The sequence below is a fragment of the Vulpes vulpes genome, chromosome 5 (genome assembly GCF_048418805.1).
Source record: "Vulpes vulpes isolate BD-2025 chromosome 5, VulVul3, whole genome shotgun sequence".
NCBI classification, from domain to species: domain Eukaryota; kingdom Metazoa; phylum Chordata; class Mammalia; order Carnivora; family Canidae; genus Vulpes; species Vulpes vulpes.
The window spans coordinates 45,255,118-45,276,731 of record NC_132784.1 but is presented as its reverse complement, the minus strand read 5'-3'; the positions used below and the strand labels follow the sequence as shown (position 1 = coordinate 45,276,731).

The 21,614-nt window shown below is 48.1% G+C and overlaps 1 protein-coding gene and 1 long non-coding RNA gene across 2 annotated transcripts in view; both read left to right on the top strand.

Moving 5' to 3' along the window:
• BCL2 (BCL2 apoptosis regulator) overlaps window positions 1–21,614 on the top strand; it is a 171,290-nt gene that overhangs the window by 137,796 nt on the left and 11,880 nt on the right. The window lies entirely within an intron of this gene.
• On the top strand, window positions 3,140–19,962 carry LOC140599005 (uncharacterized). Its single transcript, XR_012001573.1, has 2 exons — window positions 3,140–3,407; window positions 17,473–19,962. It is a non-coding gene; the product is annotated as an uncharacterized lncRNA (long non-coding RNA).

The following is a 21,614-nucleotide window of genomic DNA, read 5'->3' as shown; positions in this document are numbered from 1 at the left end:
TTCATCTGAGTCTTGAAAGGTTTAGTTTGTTGTGAAAAGGAAGGAATTCCAGGCCAAGCAAGATGGAAAAACCATCTGACCAGAAAGAAGTAGAAGGGACAAAGATTGCACCCCCAGTTTTTCTGTTGGGAGTCTAAATTTTTTTGACATAAAAATATGTATAGACAAGACAAGAGAACAATCACCAAGGGAGCCCAAGGCACCGCTTGCTAAATTGGTCCAAAGGAGGGATTTCACCAAATGCAAATGAACAAAGAACAATACATGTGACTCAAAATATCCGTTATGCTCTTAGGCGAGAGGGTGTGAGGCAGGGAGGTGACCTTTGAAAGGTTTTAAAGTTGTAAACTTTTGCAACCACATTGTTTTGATTGCTGGGGGATTTAAGAAAGGATTACCTCAGGGTACCATTTTGGAAAAGTGATTAAAAAAAACTACTTCCTGCATAATATTTTAGGATGTTTTTTATTCTGTTTTTGCTTTGAAGACCTACAACCTGAACGTCCAAGAAGTAGCTCGGCCTCCCGTGAGACACGAACACCCAGAGGAGTAGAGGCTCCTGCTCCATCTAGTTCCACTCCTGGCCCCTCTGCCAGAAGTTTGGTTCACTGGAGCAAGGGTGCCCCCAACTCCCACCCCAAAGGAAGTACACTGAGCCTTGGTTTTGCTCCCGGCCCAGCCCCTCCCTGCTTGGACAGGCCAGCAGAGCAACGCCATGTCAAAGCACTGTCCCTTACCCTGGGCCAGACATTCCCTGCTGGTCTCTGAAATTTGGGAAACAGGAAATGTTAAGAAAATTTCTAATTTGCCTGGTCATGTGAACTCCCCTTATGATGTTGCAACAGAATTTTGGAAAGGAGTGCTGTGCTCTGAGCCGTGCTTGCACCCTCCTAATCAGAGAGCATTTGCTCCTTTGAGACTGGTAGATTTGACTACTCAGCCTCAACTTCCCTCTTTCTAAACATGTAAACCCCGATGCCTAAAGAACAAAACCAGAAAAACCCATGCAATGTGTTACATGATCAAGCGCCGGCCAGGTTGCCGAGAGGGGCCTGTGTGCCTGTCCCTGAAAAGCCCCTTGGCATTTAATAAAAGCACCCATCCCTGCAAACGTGTCTGTGCAGGCTCACACGCTGTCCTCAGAACCTTCACTACCTGTGTTTGTAGTAGATGATTGATGATTAGCCTTTCTTCCCACACATTTGGCTTTGATAATCTCCACGCAAAAACATTCAGATGCAAATAATTTAAAAACAAAGTGGCTTCAAGGGATCTTTCTGGGAGGATGGAAATGTTCCATATCTTGATAGGGGAGTGGGTTCTGGGGGTATATGCTTTTGTCAAAATTCATCAGACGGTACTCAGAAAACATGTTCATTTTGCTGAATGTAAATTATACCTTGATGGGAATTTTTAAACTAATAAAGTGGCTTGAGTTTAGAAAAAATAAAAAGCGGGTGTGATGTAAATGATCCCATCAGGGTCCACCAGCAGAAACTAAAAAATGCATCTATGTGGACTGTCCCCATCATGTGGGCGATCTTTGCAAGGTGAGCACATTCAGCCCGGCTTATAGACATCACAGCTGGCTTGTGCATGCGTCTGTGTTTTCATATGTGGGTTGGGTTTTTTTTGTTTGTTTGGTTTTTTTTAAATCTTTATGTCCATTTTTGTTTGGTTCATTTCCCTATTCAATTGGATTTTGTCTTCTGTTTCCCAAATATGATTCCCCCACGGTACCTAATATCCCAGGCCTTCAAGAAGTGAATGCCCAATAAATGACCACTCGCCCCCTGAGGTGGAGTGCTCTCCCTCCCCCTGGAACATTCTACTGAAATTAGCCAGTGTGTGTTGGCCCTGAATGCCTCTGTAAAACTGGAAATCGAAAGGAGAAATATCCACACTTGTGCTGGTTTTAAGAAAATTGCCAGTTCCCTCTGCTTCTAAAAACATCCACTTCGGCACTTACTTTGGAAAAACTGCTTTTGCCCAACAAGAAGAAGAAAACTTGTACTCCCTGAATAGGGATATGTATTTTAAAGCAAGAAAACAGAGTTAATGATTATGTCTGAACGTGGGCGAGTGGGGGCAAAGGTACCCTTGCCTTTCCTCTTCTTCATGGCAAATCAGAGCAGGTGCGGAAATTCCCACAAATTATACTGTGTCAGTTTACAGGTTTGTATACAGAGTTTCGTGTTTGTTTGTTTGTTTTTCTGAAAATTGTTCTTTTGTCATCATCTCATCTTGAAACTAGAGAGGAAGGGAATGGAAGGGCAAATTGCTAATATCAGAGGCTTCTGGAAATTCCCCTTTTATGGTACATGAGTCTTTCTTAAGAACAGTTCTCTTTCAGTTGTATTTTTGTGAGTTTGGTGAAAATCACTCTGCCCGGCCCTGCCTCTGGTTTACTTAAGCATGATCCCAGCTCTCTGCAGAGCCATTGGGCTGCCTGGACGTGGCTGAGAGATGGACACCTGATTGGCACTGCTTGAGGGTCAAGGGCCCCAGATAGGTGCTCTGTTTTAAAGTAGATCAGCTGAGCATGCATTTATATTCACATGACTCGAAATAATTAACTTATCTGGGATCTTTTATAAACCGATGCATCTCACATGACTTAATGACTCACTGCTGCCCGTATGGTGGGCAAACAGGCAGCCGTATAAATATTCTATTGGCATTTTGTGTCAATGTGCTTGATCAGCTCCGATTATAGCCTGGCTTAATCAGAGCCGATTGAGCTATTTTCAGTGCAATGCCAGCTTATTGAAAAGCAAAATGCTTTTTCCCCCACATAGCTTCAGAGGATGCCTTATTGAAGATGGTTGTAGGCCTGGCCTTCTGGTGCGGGGACAGGCTCATGTTGGAGGTGCCCGCAGGCGGACAGGGCCAGCGTGGGGCCGGCATGGGGCCAGCAGGCGGAAGGGGTCCTTGGAGGAAGGGCAGTCTTGCTGCTCCCAGGACTGGCTGGCAGTCTGCCCGGGGGCGCTTGGAGGGCCCAGCACAGACTGATGCTTGGAATGTGAGGAACAGCGTGTGACAACCAGTCCCCAAGGTTGGGCTTCTAGGGACTATGCTAATTAGCAGAGCCCCTGCTAGGGTCAGGTCATTGGGTGGCCAGGTAAACAGTATCGGGTTATTTCTGCACTGACAGACGGAAGCTGCGTGCTAAGGCCTTCACTGCAGACTTGCTCTTGGCAGTTACTTATTAATTACACCTCAAGGCACCGCTAGGTTAGACAAGAAAAATACTCCTCCAGCAGCTCTCTCTCTGACTTCCTCTCCACTGCTCCAGCGTGGGAAACTGGGGAGACCTCCTACCTGGGAGCTCTGAGGACAGCCAGCCTCCCAGGCCGCTGGAACACACAGCCTGTTGCCTCCTCCCAGGAACCTAGGTACGAGGCCAGGTGAGTTTAGACCCAGTGGAAGCTTTTCTTGTGAAACGTCTTGCCTTTTGAGTTTCTTTTTCCTGCTACACTGAGCCCTCTATATGTTTGTTTTCTTTCTAATTTTGGCTTTAAAAATAAAAGAAAAGAATGTTTGGGTACAGGGTAAAAGTTTTGTCATATCCAGACTGGAAACTCCCTCGTCACCCTGAAACCGGACAGGTGCCTATTTGTTTCTCTGTCAATAAACAGTGTGTGCTTCACCCAGAAGTCAACTGCTGGTAGCCACAGTGGACACGGGCCTGTGTCAGTGTTTGAGAAGGACCGAATGGCCCCGACTTAGGAGCAAAGCCTGCCTCACCCCTTCTTTTTTTGATCTTCTGATAGAGACCACATAGTGTTCTCTTCACGGTATTTTGATGGCATATGGTGTATAAACACAGGTGTGACCTTTACACCATGCACAGAGTTACAATATAATAAGTGAGAGAAGATAAAACCAGCTGGAGTTGAAGATTCAAGCTGAAAACAGCTAATATGAATTTCCCCTGAAAAACAATGTCACAGAGCCTGGCATAGGTGTCTTCGAGGGGACTCTGTTCAGTTGCCCCTTGCATGGTTTTACAAACCAGCCCCAGGCAAAGGCTTTCCAAGAATTAAGCCCGATCTTGAGGTACAGACCTACTTGGTGACACCCTCTGAGGATACCATCTGGGACTGCCCTCCTGGTGACCGTGTTCCCTCCTGCCCCAGCTGGATGGGAGGGAGTGTTGGGAACTTTGTTTCGAATGAGGCAGTGATGTGTCTGCTCCTGGCTTCTCTCCTGGCTGGCACTTCACTTCTTTGGGACCCCCGTTTCCTCACTTCGAAAATAAAGGGCTTGGAACCATTCCTGCAGCTTCTTACATTCTGGATTTTCTGGATGGAGGCTCTCCCTGGAAGACTAACACCATTTGGGTACTTAATTCCTGAGGGGGAAATAAAAGGCAGTACCACAATGAACTTAATTGTTTATTTGTGCAAAGTATTTCTTATTTGACTCCAGCACTTGCCATCTAAATTTGAAGGTGGGTGGCCCCAGATTCCTGTTCACATAGGTGGCTGCTGTGGCTTTTCCTTGCTGAGCAGCCAGCTCAGGGGAGAGGAGGCGGAGGAGAAAGTGGAGAGCAGAGTGTCCGATGTTTGTTCCTCCACCCAGAGCTGCCCCTGCGCAGACACTTTCACCTGAACCTCTGGTTGTCCAGGAAGTCAGGACTCTGGGCGCAGAGCCCCTTTGGGGTTATGAAATGCACCGGTTTACAATTCATGCGCAGAGCAAGAGAGGGGCCCTCAGATCAGGACGTGGGCCTCTATAGGAAGCCTCTGTCTCTGTCTCTCTGCGAATGTCAAGTGGACGGGCAGGTGGACATGCGGCATTCTTGCGGTGCTCAGGTGAGGGTGAGGGGGACGTAGAGCTCTCGGCATTTGGGGCGGGCCTCCCAATACTCTAAAGTGGGGCTCCTCAACCTGGATGAGTGTGTCTTCCAGGGAATAGTCAGCAAAGCTGGAGATGGTTTTGGCTGTTCCAGCCAGGCAGGGGTTTTTATTTGAATTTAGTGGGTAGAGGCCACAGATGTTGCTAAACATCCTACGATGCCCTCCCCCAAGAATTATGTAGCCCCAAATGTCAACTGATCGCAGTGCTAAAGCTGGCCATATTTTCTAAGTTGAAAGCACTGGGTTGGGGCGAATGGGAAAAGCTATTTGCAATTTCTGCTCCCGAGGGACAATCCAAGGCCACTCTGCTGCTGGACACGGGACTTCGTGTTAACCATAGCTCCCCTCGCTTCTCTGGCCCTCCCTGCCTTCTGCCCTCTCAGCTTTTTTTGGCTTTTTTCTTTTCCTTTCTTTCTCTCTCTTTTTTATTTTCTATGTTTGCTTCTTCACAAGCTTCACGAATATTAACTGGGCATTCAGGAATAAAATGGTTTCTGGCCTTGAGAAATGCCCTCAGGCAAGACAGGGAGAACAGAAGTCCCAAGAATGCTAAGCGCAGCCTACCTGGGTCACAGCAGTGGCCCCTGGGGGGGTCCTGGGAAACTGAGGGTGAGCCTCTGCCCTGCGAAGAGAGAATGAGGGGAGGGGTCAGAGGAGGGGGTGTGACCAACGCTCCAGGAAAGAAAGGAGGAGAGACCCGCAGGCCTCCCCACAGTGGGTGCTTGTCTCACCACCCCCTCACCCCACCTGCTTGTCCCCCTCTCTCTCCTCTCAGCCCCTGTCCTGCTCTTCCCTCTACACACTAACAGGGGGCAGCAGAGAGCAGCCGAAGAGCCTATAGCAACAAGCCCCAGCTGGGAACCATCCTGTCACCTGGACTCCAGAGCGCCCCTCGGGTTCCATCCCGACAGGTTGATGCCCTGATCCCTCCTCCAGCAGCCACCCTCCGCCTGGGAGAGCGCCCCCACCCAGCACCCGCACCTCCCGCGCCACCCTGGCCGCCAATCCTGTCCCGTCCGGTGACTCATCTGATGTTTCTGACTTGCTGTGTGGTTTCTCAACCTTCCGAGCGAGGCTGTTTTGCCTCGTCCAGCTGACTGTCCGTCCCTTGAGGCGAGAGCTGTGCTGCGAGCCCTGCTGTCTGCCCCAGGCCCCGGGCCAGCGCTGTGTCCCAAGTCAGTGTTTAGGGCCATGATCGATGGGGGGGGGGGGGGCTGCCCTCTGCTCCTGCCTGCTGTGTCCCTTCGGACGCGCCCTTGCCCAGCCTCACCACCAGTGCCATCACCCCCTCGTCCTTATAGGTGAAGGACTCAGGCTCTAAGGTGTTAGACACCTGGGCCAGGATCTTAGAGCTATCAAATAGGAGGCTGGGAAATGCAGCAACATTCAAGACCCTGCCGCACCCCAAGTCGCGTCCTGTCCCACCCGGGTCCGGTGACTCCCGTGTAACCCGTAGTAAGTCCGCCTTCCTTGAGCACCACACAGTCTTTATAGATCGTGTGCTCTTTAACTCGTTTTAATTTTGATTCATCTCTTTATTCCCTCGGCTGACACACAGCTTCCAGCAGGTGTCGGGCACCAGCAGGGCCCACCAGGACAGAGCCGAGGGATGCAGCGGCCGGCAGTGAGCAGGGACGGGAGTCAGGGGGAGGTGATGGGGCTCGGGCAAGAAGGGCTTCACGGAGGAGGTGCTGTGTGAGCAGAGTGTCGAGAGGCACGAGGATGTGGTGTGAGCCGGGGTCAGCTGGAGATGTGTGGTTTCGGCTGATGCTACCAGCGGTTCCGTGGAGTTTAAGGCTTGAGCCGGGTGTGACCAGAGGCGTGGGATGGGGCCACTTCACTCTGAGGGTCGTGGGGAGTCACTCAGGGCATTTGAGAGAGAGAGAGGACTCGATCGTTTGTGGTTTAGAGGGAAGCCTGGTGTTGACAGATGAAGAGTGATGCAGCTGAGGAAAGGGACCCGGCCTAGAGGACTGGAGAGAGGAACCATCCTTTGAGCAGAGAAGGCAGTGACAGGTGTGGATGGGGTGGAAAGGGGAGAAGTTGGGACTCACTTCTGGGCTTCCCACTAGGTTGTAGGCTGCCCAGGGGCTGACAGGGTTTGAGAGGCAGATTTGGGGAAGGCTCAAGGAGTCCCCTTAATGAGTGCATTGGTCTGAGATACCTGATGTATGTATGTGGATACATTTGCTTCTAGATTAGGGTTCGGTTGCATTTGCTCATCGGGCAGCCGTCGGCCGAAAGGGCTGGTAGCAAAATTGTAGCTGAAATCAAGGAAGAGAATGATGTCTCTACTGCATGGGGGTGGCTGGTCCCCTGAGTCCATCTCTCGGAGCAGAATAGTACTGCGTTATCTGTGTCCCTAAGGAATGACCTATGGTTGCAGGGTTCAGGTATGTGATGAATAAATTATTTTCTTCCTCTCTGTGCCATTGAGAATTACGAATATCCCCAGCTTCCACACTCAGGCTGCCCCTTTTCCAGGCTGCAGCTGATTTTTAAACGTTATTGTCCTGTGGAAGGCTCCTCTCTTCTTGTCTGACTTCCTCTGGATCTGCCATTGGCTCTTTAAAGTATCCAGCTCTGCAATGGAGCATTCCAGGCAGGGGCCTCATGGTTGAGTGCAGTCAGACGTCCTTTCTGCCGCTGCTGAGGACCAGGCTGGCCTTCTGCACTGAGCTCTGGAGGCAGTAGCTTGCACTGACTCCAGAACTCTTCTCCAGAGCTTCTCACTGACTGCTCGAAGGCATCAGGTCTAGTTTGAAATTTTTTTAAGGAACACCTTGACTAATGATGTTAGAAAATCAGATCCTAAAATCAAAATCAAGCCCTGCAAAGAGAAATTTACCAGCTTCGCACTTTGGATGTTGCTGTTTTCATGTGTGTTATTTCCTACCCCCTCCTTATAAAGAGAGTCCCTAGAAAAGGGACCTCGAGATCTCTGACAGTTAAAGGGAAAGACAAGAGAGGAATGGAAGGGAATTGCAATTACTAGATGCCAGGTGCTTCACAGAGATCACTCACTTAATCCTGATGATGTCTCTAGAACTTTACACATTTTATGAATTAAGAATTGGAGGCTTGGAGAAGTGGAAGTCTAGCTCTCACGTGAGCTAGACTTAAGTTTTCCGGGAAAGAAAGGAGAACAGGGAACTCCTCCAACTCATTGACATAGCTAGTAATGTGCAGAGTCCAGGTTTGAGCCCAGACTGCCTTATTCTAACACTTGTGTTCCTTCCCTCCATCAAGCTTCATCCTAGAGGGGTGGAAGGAGGAGGCGCAGAATCAGAAGCTGAGAGAGATTGTTTCTCTGGGAGGGAGAGCTGAAGTTGTATGGGTATGCTAGCCTCTAACATTCCCTGCTGAAGGAGCCATTATCCAATAGGTAGAAAATACCAAAATTGAAGACCCAGTGAGGCATTCTCACCTGACCAGTGTACCATAATGCATACTCTACAATTTCCCCAAACCCAAGTAATTATGTGTTCTGGTAAGAAAGGAGTCTCTAGCAGGTGGTGAGGACAGGCACGAGACTTTTTTACTTTTATGCCTCCTGGGAATACTTTTCACTTTATTGTTTAGTAGTAAGAACATTTAGGGGCAGCACTCTGCAGATAGATGGGTTGGCTAGTTTGACAAAAGCCCTGTGCACAAATTTAAGAGTAGATTTCATCATCACGACCCCTTCGGACCTCAGCCCAAAAGCAAAATCTCAGGCATGTGGATGAATTTGGGGGGCAGGTTCTTACCAGTTGATGACAAAATCTTTAATTTTAGAATCTCTTGGAAGAGATCTGTTTTGAAAATTTCAAGCACCTAGAATTGGGTACACACGGAGTGTTGTTGCCAAGTGGTGGCTCTGCTTAGCGAATAAATGACCACATCAAAACACCAAGCTCAGTATGGTGTGCTCCGTTTCTGGTCCCATAACAGTTACATCAGTTTGGTGTCAAATGCATGTTTCTAAAGAAGCCGAACATTGTTTTTTCTTAGTTAGATAAACAAACTCCTTGATGTCTATTTATAACTATTTGCTAGTGAGTCTCTTGTAAGCTGTACCAAGCGGTTGGAACATGAACGAGATGTTTTGCAGGTTGGCCGTTGAATAAAGGCTGTTTTGATCAGGGTCTCGGTATCTGCTACCCAAGCCCCTACTTGCAGTTCTGAGTTAGTATTTTTCAGAATGTCATCCAGAGCTGTCCTGCCAGCTGCTGTAGATTATATACGTAGAGAACTGCTACAGGTTTGCTCCTTCCTGTGAAGGAGCCTGGCCTTGAGAATTAGCCAACGGGCCCATTTAACTCTGCTTCCTAGCTCATTTATCCAAGGGCTCAGGGCACCACTGAAAACCTTCATATAACAGAAAGCCAGTGTTTGGGGGGCATTTGGTTTCAACTTGCTTGTGTTTGAACATTTATATTTATAATAGTGCTAATCTCTAAGGGACTCAAATCACATTAAGAGCTTTATCTAAGGCTGCCAAGGAAATTAGCATGTATCCACATGACTGGGAATGATGAGAAATTGGGTTGGGCCTACAGAAATTTAATAAGCTCCGACTTTCATTTCAATTATCTTTTCCATGAGATTTTGTTTTTAAACCCACGCAGTCAGGCCTGAGGACACACTTCCCCCTCCGCCTCCAGCTCAAGCTGTCACCCTCACCCCAGCCCCTCACCGCTGTGGCCACCTCGCCTGGATGAACTGGCCTGCTTCGTCTCATCCTTCTCTGAACCCCCACGGCCCAGGTCTCCATGCCACTTAGGTGATTCCTTGCTTGTATTGCTCCCTCCTGGCTTCTCACAGATTCGTCTTCTGACCAGAGGGAGAAGAATATTTGTGATTTTCTCTTGAGTTCACCCCAGAGTTTAGGTCATGCTAGTCACATAACAGCACCCAGTATATAATGTGGGATGGACGGTTAGTCAGTCAGGGGGTGGACTGGTGTGGTGGGAGGTACACGGGCAATAGGGGAAAGTACTTAAGGTCACAACAGACACTGTCAGCGTGGGGAAGGGAATTTTGGGGGGAAATCTAAACAGATTAAAATTTGATCAATCTATCAGGCTAATTTATAGAAAAAGCACAAGAAGGGGGAAATTTCCTTTGAGCCATTGGAGAGATGAAAGAGAAGCAGGGAATGCCCCTGACTGCATTACAGAAGGGGAAACCAAGATGACTTACCAAGTAATTTGTTGAAGCTAAAATGAGAGCTCAGTGTAGTCAAGACGAAAAGAGGCTGACCCATTGACCTTCTCGGTGGAGACATGACTTGGTACTCTTTGAAGAACATTGCCTGTCAAACTAGAAGAATGTGGCTGGAGTCACCCAGTGGAGGTTGGAGAGTCACTCCCCACTGTCCCAACCAGGAGAACTCCTTCCCAAGCATCAGATTTTATGTTGCAGTCTGACATCCCTAGAACTGTTACTGCCAGAAGTTCTGCACCCCAACTTAGCTAAGCTTTAGTGTTTCTTTTAGGCGCCCCTACATAAATTTACTTCTTTATCCCCACATGGAGCCTGCTGGTTTATCAGACTGAAACAGCTCACTAAAGGCCAAGCAGAGTCTGGTTTTAGAATTTATTCCAGGCTTTTGGGTACAGAGAAGGCTCAGTAATGATAGTTTCACAGCCTAAGGGAAATGTAACTTGAGAGAAGAACGATAGGCATGAAGACAAATGTGAAGACAAAGGATGAGGGCAAATTAAGAGAGCTAAGGGAAGGGGAAAAAAGAGTAGATATACATAGTAATAAGAGAAGAAAAATCATTAAAATGCCCAGTGGACAAAAAAGTGATTTTTCTGCTTTGTCTTTGGACCCTACTGCACCCACCACTGTGGCTAGAAGGTGAGAGCAGCTGGGGCTTTCTGTGGAACCCACTCTTGAAGTGGCGTTGCTGAAGGGAGAAGAGAGGAGTGTAGCAATCTTTCTACTAGATATCTGGGGTTTTGTTTGTTTGTTTCATTTTCAGGCTGACTAAAGCAAAGTGGGGAAAAATCATATCTGGACAAAGGAAACTTCTCTCCCTAAATCTAAAAGCCTCATGTCAAGAGAACCCTTCCTGGAGGGAGCTGTATAGTTAAGCATTGTGCTTGATGCCAAACAAAAACTAGATAAAGGGTTAGAAATCGATATTATTAATGGCATCTCCTCTCTTCCTCTCTGCTAAAGCCTCTGCCAGGCCACCGTAATAACAGTGGAAAGGAAAATTGGAGATTCCATCAAGAAGAGGCTTTTAAAGGAAAGCTGCGTTATTGCATTATAATTTGGACTCTCTCTCTCTCTCTCTGAATGCATGAATGGTTCCAGGTTTTTTTTTAAATATGGGTTGAAGGTGGGCAGAATTAAATCTCCCTGGGCTAGAATAGCAACCTAGGCAGGAACAAATCAAAGCCCTCTATTACCTACCAACATTTATGATAGAAAATAGTTTTTTTTTTCTCATCATTTAAACTGTTTCAAAGAGACAGAGATGTTGACTGTGAGCAAGTCCCTGCTGTATTCAAGCTTATGGCATCTTGGCTCTGTGCAAGCCCATTTTGCTGGGAGTCATTACTCTGTTTAGGGAGGCTGCATGATAGAGCAGAGAGGCAAGGTATTTTAGGTCACAATTTTGGGTTTGAGATCTGGTTCCACTATTGATGAACTGTGTGCCCTTGGAAAAATTACATATTCTTGATTATCTGTAAAATGGGAGCGACAACAGCCATAGTTTACCTGTGGGTTGTCATGAAGCTCACAGTAGTTGGTAGAAACGGAAGCACTTATCAACGATAGCACTCCCTGTGAATGTTTGTTTTCATTCATAGTAAGTACCTTTATAATAATGGGAAAGAGAAGGCTATTGTTTCATTTTCAATGTGTGTTCCCTTTTTATTTAATAACACTTTCCATGCCCTACCATGTTCTAGCCGGCAAACCAGAGACCAAGAGGACCCATTGTCACTATTACATTGCATTAGTATGAGGCTTACTCCTTATCCAGCACCTGATAACTTTTGGCCTTTAAAAATAAGGATAAAAGTCCCAGAGCCAGAAAGATTAAGGATTAAATTAAATTTTAAAATAACAAATCTTTTCATATATTCTCTTCTCATTTATATGGTGCTGGTAATTTTTAAAATTAGATTGTCCTCAGGGCATTTTGTACTAAAAATGATGAAGTTCCTTGTCCCTTCTAATTGCGTTTCTTTTGATTTTCTTTTATTATGACTTGCATATCACTGACACTTTTTTCCTGGAATGTTAAAAGTATACATCATCCAACTAAAAGGAAAAAATACTGTCTTAATAAAAATGGAAAATAGAGAGTGGATAGTCCTCTCTTTGGTTCCAAACAAGGCAAAGTCTTCATTCCTCATTCTTTGTACAAGCCAGGGTTGATGTCATGGATCCAAACCAGTTTTGAGTTATCTGGAATGAAAAAAAAAAAAAAAAGAAAGAAAGAAAAATAAAAAGGCACTCCAACAATCTTCCAAAGCTTGAAAAACAAATTTTCCACAGTCTGATAACCCAAAAATGACTGAATGGGTTTTCTCTGTAATTAATAGGGGGTAGAAGCCTGGAGGGCCGTGGGGGAAAAGATTTAAAAATGGAAAGTTTCAGTTCAAAGGGGGTGCTTTGGGAGATTCAAGAAATGCTGGAGGGGCTGAAAAGGAATAACATGGTTATCCTGAGTAACATGATTTTGTTGTCGGAGGAACTCAGGCCTGAAAACCATAAAGTTCCTTTGGTCGATGTGTTAACTTACTACAAATGAGTATTATTTATGAGTGAGAAAGAGGTGTTTATTAATTCTTCATAAAATCATCTCTGCGTTTTTTAACTATGGCTCTCATTCTATTTGAACCATAGTCTTATAGAGCTGTCTTGTGGATTCCTAAGGGAATAGATCGTTGGGACTTTTAAGAACCATGCCTGGAATTCTCATTTCGGTGCCTTGATGGTTTGGGAAGTTGTTTCTTCTGTTGTCTGGAATATCAGGCACTTCCCTAACTTCTCTCTCTTGTTAGACCAATTACTTCTAGGTTTCCTCTTATGAAACCAGCTCTTGGACTCAGGCTTCTGTTTGCACCTGGAAGAGATGGCGTGGCAACTCTAGTGGTCTCTGTGTCCGTCAGTCTCCCAGTTACATAACCCTTTCCATCCCCGCTGCTTCTGACGCAGATACAGAACAGAGTCCCCATAATCTACAAGTTAATGTAAACTTAGATCCCGGGAGAGCCTTCAGAGGACATGTGAGGCCTTCTCTTCTTGTCACTAATGAGGCTCTTGAAACTTGGAGAGGTGACTCACTTGACAGCAAAGAGAGAGCCTGGGCCAGTTATGGACACTCGGGCCCCATAGCTTGCCCACTGCGTGGATTGTGATGTGACCATGGATAGTGTGATGAGCTTCTCAAGCAGCGCACAGCTCTGCTCAGACTTTTTCCTTTGAAAGGATATCTTCTATCGTCATACATTCAGACTTGGAATTCTTACTTTCTTATCAAAAGGTCTTACGGACTCGATGGCAATAAGGTTTTATTTTTTTATTGAGATATAATCGACATATAACTTTATATTAGTTTCAGATGTACAACAATGACTCAATATTTGTATATGTTGTGGAATGATCACCACAATAAGTCTCTGAGCATCCATCATCACACATAGTACTTTCAGTGTTTTCCTTGTGAACAGAACTTTTAAAACCTACTGCCTTAGCAACCTTCAAAAATGCAGTACAGTGTTATTAACTATAGTCACCACACTGTGCACTACATCCCTAGGACTATTTCTTTTATGTCTGGAAGTTTGAACAAAAGATCTTATAGACATGATGGCAACGAAATTATAATTTTTTAAAACCTGAAATTACCCTGAATAAACCATCTTTCCAAGTGATGTACCAAGTTAGTAAAACTTAGCCATTTGAATCTGTAACCCATTCATCATAAACTTATGCCCAGAGTCAGGCATTTTTCAAAACCCTCAAGGCGTGTGTGAAATGATCTTTTTTTTTTTTTTTTTTTTTTTTTTTTTTTTTTTTGCAGTTTTTCAAGTTGTTTTAGTAGGCTAGGATTACCTCAAAAGGCATTTATCTTTTTTTAAAAAAAGATTTATTTATTTATTTCAGAGAGAAAGAGAGAACAGGCGGGTATAGGGCTAGGGGCAGAGGCAGAGAATCTCTAGCAGATTCCCCATCGCAGGGCTCAACCTCACGACCCTGAGATCATGACCAGAGCCAAAGTCAAGAGTCAGATGCTTAACCGACTGAGCCATCCAGGTGCCCCTACCTCAAAAGCCATTTAAATGATGTTTCAGGTTTACATGGAAAAGAGAAGCATATACAGTTGTAAGACTTAAGAATTTCAAGAATTTGGCAGAGGTAAAAACTCAGAAAAAGCAGCATTTGGACATTTGTGTTCTCTTCAGTCCACCACACGCCACCCCCACCCCCCACCCCCGCCGGCTGTCCCATCACTACCCGGCCAGCATTTAAACCCTCAGGGGTTAACGGAGGCTGTGGAGCAAGCACCTGGCTCAGACTCCAGCCAGGGTCACAGGCCCGGCATCCGGTCAGACGACCAGGGTCAGACGGCCACAAGGACACCCTGCACGACCTCGTCCCCTTCCTTGCAGGTTTCACTCTGGCCCAGGTTCTCCCATCGTGTCCATGACCAGGGTCCCCTCACCAGGATGAGAGCCGGGAGGGCCCCCCACACCTATAGCCAAACCCTCCCCGTGGCCACAGGGGCCTTGCGAGTTCCTTTAGCATGCAGTCCTCTTCCGTCTGAGAGGGTGGGGAACTACCAGCAGAAAACGCAGAGCAGGCCTGTCCCAGAAAGGGGCAAACGGGGACCAGGGGGAAAAAAAAAAACAGAGCCAAGGAATGAACTTTAGCAAGACAAGGAGAGAACAGGGGAGCAAACAGAAGTCAAAGAGAATGGAGAACCACAGGGTATATCAGGGGAAGGGGATCTGGGGTGTAAGAGGAGCAAACACTCTGTGTGACAGAGGAGTCAAGCTCAGTTGTGAGGTGGTGGAGGACTGGCTCGGCCTGGCCTTCTCTGCACCTCAAGCCACCCAGCAGGATGGAAGGTGCCCTGCGGTCAGGATCGAGCTGAGCTCAGAGCCCCTCCTACAGGAGTGACAGACCCAAGGGTTTGGCCTTCGCTCTCCATCCTTAATTTGGGGTGTTAGAGACGTCGCCCTGAACATCTTTCTTGTCTTACGACTCCTGACATCTTAAAGAAAGCCTTTCTGGCTCGCTTGGCCTGACTGCAGCAGTCACAAACTCGCCCCACACGCTGGCCTTCCAGAAACAAACCGAACGAAACATTAAAAGATTAAACACCCAGCAAGCAGATGGGTTCTTGTAAAATGCTCTGTGGGCAGGTTCCTAGGAATTTAAAGGTCTCTGGCTTTGTTAAATTAGGAAAAATTTCCAAATTTAAGTCAGCAGAGCAAGCTGTTACAGTCATAAGATGAGTCGGTGATGCCTGGTGGGAGAAGGAGCAGCCTGGCTGGCCGGCGGCCTGCTGAGCAGGGTCAGGGCGCGGGGGGGGGGGGGGGGGGGGGGGGGGGGGGGGGGGGGGGGCTGCCCTCACCCCTCCCTGTGCCCATGGTGGGGGAGCCGCTCCCGTCCATGCCTGCTGGGGACCCGATCGCTTTTAATTCAGCAGGAACCCTCGGAAGGCCTGAAACCCACTCACCACCGCAGAGGCTCTCGGGCCACCTATTTTAATATTCTAAATAGGCCACACGTTGGATTTGTTTTTGTGACTCCAGGAAATTTGGCCTCCTTCACATTCCAGAATTCCCTGTGAAGCAGCCCGGTAAATAGGAGGGCTTTTCCTGAACCCTGTGGAAGGAATTCCTCCTTAGGGAATCATGTCTCTATCTTCACGGCATTTTTAAATACTCTTGAGGTGGCGCGCGTGCATGGAATGGGCCCCCAGGGCCAAACCGCAGACTGGGGAATGAGATGCCCCCCACGTTCCCGTGGGATCCAGCTCTGCAGAGCGCCGGGGGCCGGTCCTTGAGACCCGTGCTCTCTCCCTAATCACGGGGCTGCCCTCTGTCCATGCAGCCCTGCTCACTCTGGCTCGCCCGGGCCGCACACACAGGTCCACCCTGGGACCTGCCACGGTGTGCCCACCAGCTCCCACCTCGAGTCCATGCCCCGAGATGCCATCCCTCCCTTGCCTCCCTCCAGCAGACTCCTTCGGACTCAGCTCCTGTCCCCTCCAGCTCATCTAGAGACTCCCCACACACTGGTTGAGCTCTCCCTGGCACTCCTCAGGACTCGCTGCTTACCTTCCCATGCTCACTGCGTGTCTCTGCGAGGCCTTGGTCTTATACTTCTTTACTGTGTCCCCCAGGAGAAGCAAAGTGGGGTTGAAAAAGCACATGCCTGGGGGTGGCGGGGGCCCTAATTCAAACTGCAGCTTTGCCACCATGAGCTGTGTGACCTTGGGCAAGCTGCGTAACCTCTCTGGCCCCGGTCTCTTCTGTCTAATGTCATTTAGAAGAGCCACCTCATGGGGCTTGGCACCACAGATAGTTCTCTGTCCTCATCCCAGAAGGAGACACTAAATAAATCCTTCCCTTAAGTGGTGTGACTGTGGTTGGATTGCTCGATGCAGACATGCCCAGAGGACACAGCAAAGCCAAAAGGACCCAGGGCCGTGCTGGTGAGAGAAGACCCACGCGGGGCTGGGGACAGCCAGCCAAAGTTCGCACTGATTTTGTTATGAAAAGCATGTTGCACGTGGATTCAAGATTCATGCGCTTGGCCAAGGGCTTCCCTCGGTGGAAACAGCAAATCTGCTAGATGCAAAGTCCTGTGTGGAGGACTTTTCCCCCAGCCCAAACATAAGCTTCTTCTGATGACCTTAGGGGCAAACAGTACTTCTAGTGAGACACTGCCGTCTCTGGGTCGTTCCCCCTGGAAGAGTGTATGTGGAGGTTTTGATTCGGGTAAGGCGCCGTGTCGGGTGTAGGGAGCCTGTCGTAGGGACAGACCGACCCCATGGCACTTGCTTTCCCCGGGCAGCCCTGTGTGTGGTGCTGGGCCCAGAGCAGGTGCTCCGTGCGTGTTTGCATCGTGAGCCTGGCCGAGCTGACCTGCTCCAGGACATCGGTGTTGGCAGCAGCCAGCAAGGCCGTGCAGGGAGCCGTGGGCACTGACCCCCCGCATCTGACCTGCCAGCTCCACCCCTTGCCCACGGGTCCCCCGGGCTCCTCGCTGCCAGCCGCAACTGTGCCCAGGCAGGACACAACGGTGGCCTGGGCAGTCCGGCTCCCCGGGGCACAGCTTCTCTCCTTGTAAGCGGCCAACGCCTGCAACAATGACAGGCCTCCCCCCACGAGCACGTGTCATACCCTGACCTTGTGATGTCCAGAGCAGGTCGGGTGGCTGTCTGCTGTCCCCTGGAAGCAGTGGCCATGCAGGATTCCAGCCCCCGCTACCTGAAGCCCATCCATGAGCACCTTCCGGTTTTGTGTGCGTGTCGGTCTCTCTCTCTGGGTCTCTCTGGGTCTGTCTCTCCATCTCTCTGAGCCTCTGTCTTCTCTCTGTCTCTCTCTGTCCCTGTAAACATGGCCCTGCACTGTTCTGTTAACAGGAAGCATGCACTGTCCTTCGCTTTAAACATCTCTTCAGATGGGAAGTCGGGCCAGCGTATCTGCATCCCTGCCTTAATGAGCCTGAATGCAGAACCACCACCTTGACCTTGCCGGGGTTTTGTCCCAGCACTAACGGCTGTTGCCATTGACCGAGACTTTGCATGCATTTTCCTTGTGAGGGAGAGGTCCGCTCTCTTCCCTGGACACAGGAAGACCATCTGATGCGGAAGGAAGAAAATTGTCATGGAGCCAGGCAATGCGCCTTGAAACGCATCTGTTTTTATTCACATTGAGTCTTTCCAGGTGAACTGAACTAAATCATAAAGTACAAAATGAAAGCAGATTTTCCTTAGCACGGCCATATGGAACCCACCGAATGCATTCACCACCATGCTCCTGCCTCTTCCCCAGAGCGCAGAGGGTATACTTGCTTGGCTCCAGCAGAGGACAGATCCGGTAGTGTAGGGGACAGGCTTCTGTCATGGGCTGCTCCGGGATCGCCTTGACCATCATACAGTGACTCATGGGCCTGCAGAACTGGAGAACTGGGAACAGGGTAAAGCTTATTAGGTCTCAGGATACCTTTGAGCAGGATACTTTGGAGCATCCTGGGAGCTTTCTGCAGAGCTTGCAACTTACTTGCTACAGACTGAGAACACCAGGATGGGTACCATCAGGGGCAGATCTGGTCCTAGACAGATGTCTGAGACTGTTGGCAAAGCAAGGACCCTGGAGCCAGTGCATCACGGCGCATCTAGAAAAGATGCCCATGCTAACTTCTTACCCAGTCCTGCCAGCAAGTGTCCAACCAGGCCGGACTGGAGGCTGGCGGTGCCCTGCTGAGGACGGCGCCCATGCAAACGCCTTCTGTTTTGCTCTTTTCACTCTGACATGCCCCCTCCTGGTCTGAGGCCACTTTCAGCAAGTTCCTATTAGGAAATGCGGGTTCTTTGTACTTCCCACCACCAGCAACCTCAGTCAACACTTGCTGATTTAAACAAATGAGCATCAGACATTCGGTCCCCAATTCTGGCCCTCCACGTTTAATAAATGAAGGACCCCCTTTCCCCACCGGCCCCCTGCAGTGGTGTCTTGATGACAGCAATTAGGCCAAGCTACAGAACTCAACAAGCATCTGCTTTCAGTTCCCATTTTTGGCATATTTTCATGAATTAACTCTTGCTGGGGCAGGAGAGTGGTAGGTACCCCGACTGCACCTTGCACTGGCAGGCCATGCAGCAGGTGCGCACGGTGGAACCCTGCATTCTTGGCCCAGATGGTGACCTACAGGGAGGCAACACTCACCTGCCACCAGGCACAGGGTGATGAAGTTCACGTTCACTTATACCGAGAGGCCAGGCAGGTCCAGACCAGCGGGAGGGAGCGGAGGAGGGAGCCCTGCCTGTGTCTCCAGAACCAAGGAAGAACAGTTGGTGGATATCTTCCAAATACTAGTCTGCCCAAGGAATCTCCAGCCCACATCAGGCAGTGGAGAGACTTGTCAATATAGAGGAGAAGCAAAGCTTCCCAATTACACTTCACTCCAGCATCACCAGTTCTAATTAAAATTGGCAGGAGGGGCACAGAGTTCTGTGGGACAGAACTGGACTATGACCATTGAAACCAAGATGAGAAGCACTCACACACCCATCAGAGGCCATGGCAGCTCGGCTACTGTGCTAGAGAGAAGATAGAATGAGAGGATGGAGCTGACGGCAAGAGGCTCCGAAGCCATGTATGGATTTGGGAGAAAGGAGGGAGGTGGAGGAACCAGGTCAGTGGCTTCTAGTAGCTGGGGTTACAGCTTCTGACATGCATCAGGATATTCCAAATCACATTGTAGGAGACGCAGGGGGAAAGATAGAGAATAAGATTGTTAGCTCTCTAAGCCCAGGATGGTAGACTGCAGATAGGCTACCAATAAATTATCAGGCCAGGGAAACTCAGGGCCCAGACGGTAAAGTGAGTTGCTCACCCAGATCAGCACCAGCCATCCTGACTTCTCATTCAGGGCAGTTTTTACCCACCAAGCCACCTCCCACGATTGTAAAAATTTCTGAAAAGAAAGATAATTGTGCATTCCTAACCGAAGGAGCCCCACCTCCCATGCACTGGTGAAGCAAGGATTACAGAACACCCAATGTTTCTGTCCGATTCCACACGATGCAAAAATAGTTGAGTCCTCTTCTTGTGAAGTATGAGAAATGTAATTAAGATTTTTTTTCTGATAATTGACATTCCATAAAATTCAACTTAAAGTGATTGACCCACTGGTTTCCAGTTTATTCACAAAGTTGTGCAACCATCACCATTGTGTAATTCCAGAATGGTTTTCATCACTCCAGGAAAAAAAAAAGCCCTATACCCATGAGCAGCCACTCTTCATCATTCTCTACCCACCCACCCCCGACCCCTGGTAATCACTAATCTACCTCTGTCCCCGTGGATTTGCCTGCTTGGGACATTTCATATAAATGGCATCATACAAATGTGACCATTTGTGTCTGGCTTCTTTCACTGAGCGTCATGTTTTCAAGGCTCCTCCGCGTTGTAGCTTGAATCACTGCTCCGTTTCCTTTTGTGGCTCTGAATAATATTCTTTTGTGTGGAAGTAAAACCTTTTGTTTCCCTGTTCACCAGTTGATAGACACTTGGTTTGTTATCACTCTGGGCTATTCTGAATAATGCTGATATGAATATTTATGCACAAGCGTTCATGTGGACACATACTATTAATTACCTCGGGGTCCGTATCTAGGAGTGGAATTGCTGGATCACATGGTAACTGTTCAACTTTCTGAGCATCTACCTCTGGTTTTCACAGTGGCCGCACTACTTTCCATTCCCACCAGGCACGTGTGAGGTTTCCCTTCCTCCCTGCCAACACTTGTTATTGTCCATTTTTTTACATTTTAGCCATGCTCATGGGTGTGAAGTGACATCTCATTGTGGTTTTGATTTGCATTTCTCTAATGACTAATGATATTGAGCACCTTTTCTTGAATTTCTTGGCCATTTGTGTATCTTCTGTAGTGAAATGTCTCTTCAGATCTTTGCTGGTTTCTTAAATGGGCTACTGTTGAGTTACCATTACACTTTTTTGTTGTTGTTTCATGGACTTTCATACCCAACACAATATCATAATCTCCTCACACAGTCAAAATGCCATGGGCCCAAAGCAAGAAGGGGCCAAGTGCCAGAAAACGCAGGCACTCAGAGGCTTCTAGCCAAAAGAAGGTAATGGAATGAGGAAGGTAAGGGAGAAAAAATGAAGGAACTTTATTTTAAAGCCAAAACACTGCCAGGCAGATTACCTAAGTGTGCTTAAGCATGGCTGTGCCATGAGGACAACAGCATGTGTCTCTTCTCCCCAGAGCACTGCAGGATAGAGGTGCCTACACACACAAAGTGCTTTGAGTGTATTGAGAAGTGCTCATGCCCGTTCAGGCTACTGTGAATGCATGAAAAAATATATATATATATACAGAGAGAGAGAGAACATATATATACACACATATATATTATACACACACACACACATATATGACCAAGTGAGTCTTACAGAGAAGGGCCTGTGTCTTACTTAGGTTTAAGACTCCTCAGCATCTTACAAAAATGTCTGCTTTGTAAACGAATGCGCAACCTGAAGATGAGATTTCAAAATCTAGTGTAGATAGTGACCTTTAACACTCCGTGGTTTTGGTTTACTGTATGAACACAATGAACCAAACGGCACAACTATTAACATATTTTCAGCACACGTCATTATGGAGGCATTGCTTTGCCCATTTCCACCTACAGTCTTTGGAGGCTCTGATCTGTTCACACCTCCTGGCAGGAGGGACTTTAAGCCGGCAGGTGGCTGAGTACCCTCCCCCTGCAGTTTTTGCATAGCTGGGGCGGGGTGGATTTGTCTGTGTGCCTGGGCTCCTACCCCAGGTCCAACCCCCCCCCCCCCCCCCCCAGCCCGTGGCAGTTAGACTAACAGAACCTGGGAGATCCCAGGAATGGCCAGCTCTGGTCTCCTCCAGTAGGTGGACGTGGCACATGGCTTAGGACCCCTCCGTGGCTGAAGGACCCCCCAGAACGTCAGAATCCTTTGCAAATTATTTTCCTACAGTGCCCACCTCAAGAAAGAAGG